This window comes from Pterocles gutturalis, unplaced genomic scaffold (genome assembly GCF_000699245.1).
Source record: "Pterocles gutturalis isolate BGI_N339 unplaced genomic scaffold, ASM69924v1 scaffold14676, whole genome shotgun sequence".
Classification (NCBI taxonomy): Eukaryota; Metazoa; Chordata; class Aves; order Pterocliformes; family Pteroclidae; genus Pterocles; species Pterocles gutturalis.
In genome coordinates this window covers 9,805-11,090 of record NW_010103253.1, presented here as the reverse complement: position 1 = coordinate 11,090, position 1,286 = coordinate 9,805, and positions in this window count along the sequence as shown.

Here is a 1,286-nt window from a genome sequence, read left to right as displayed (position 1 = left end):
AGACCCTCCTGGGCCCGCCGCTGCCGTGCCAGGAGGTGGGAGGCGCGAGGGCTCCCTTATAGCGCTGCAGGGGCCGGAGCCCTGCCGAGCTCTGCCCGCTCTGACCTGCCTGCTGTGGAGATGCACGATGGGCTGTGAAACAAGGAATAGACTCCGGACGGCATGGGAGTGCCTTCAGTGGAGAACCATGGTAGGGCTGAGGGTGGCTGGGGGGGGGGTGGGTCTAGGGTTGTGGGGTGGGCAGTGAGGGCAGGACGGGGTCTGATCTGGCAAGGAGAGGCAGCTGCTGTGCGAGAAAGAATTCCCCAGGCAGCTGCTGGGAGCGGTGCATCACACTCTTTGAAAGGTTTCTCGCTGCGCAGCTTGGGGTGATCTTAGAGGGGCACCTCGGCTGCACCCCTCGGAGACCTGGTGCTCGTGCCGTGGGGTTTGAGGGCAGCAGTCCCGCTGGGTGTGGGTGATGGGGAAGGGATGCTCTGTGCCATCCCATGTACCCGGTGGTTTTCCTGCCACCCACACCACCCAGCTGGGCTGCTCCGGGCATCCTCCGGGGACGTGGGGGATAGATTCAGCTCTGCAATGGGGCTCGGTGTGAACTGGGAGCTGCAGGGGGGTTTGCAGCCGAGCTTGGCTGCTGCAGAGGAGCTTTTATGCATGTAACATCCCTGGCAGTGGGAGGGATGGTTGGTGCTTGGTGCTGTGTTTTGGCTCCCTGAGAGTCTCCCTGTTCCTTGTCCCGTGGAGCAGAGTGTGGCACGGTTCCAGCTGCAGCCAGGCTGAGAGCGGTGCAGAAGCAGGCATGGCCATGCTGCAGTGGTAGCTGTGCTCTGGACACAAGCACCCTTCCAAAAACCCTGAGCAGCGCTCTACTCCCTGAAATGCAAACCCTGGGGCTTTTGTCCAGCGCAGGGGGGTCTCAGTCCAGCCCCTATGGCTGCAAATCTGTTGCGGTGTTGGAATCAATGGGGAGCCACCGCTGCTGGGGTGAGGGTGTGTGTTTTAATTGCAAAACATGCTCTGTTCACCCCAAATTGCTTGCACCATATAACTCAGCCAAAAAACAAAACAAAACAAAACCAAAAAACCCCCCAAACAACACAAACCAAAAAACAAAACAATTTTTCTCTGCAGTGTTGCAGTGGGTGTTAAATATCCCTGGAGATTCACCTCCAGGTCGCAAGGAAGGTGAATCCCGATGTTCCCCGCACTTATCAGCAGAGTGACAGCGGGTTTTATTGCCTTCCTGGGAAGAAACCATGGAGGGGGGCACAGTTGGGTCTCCGCGT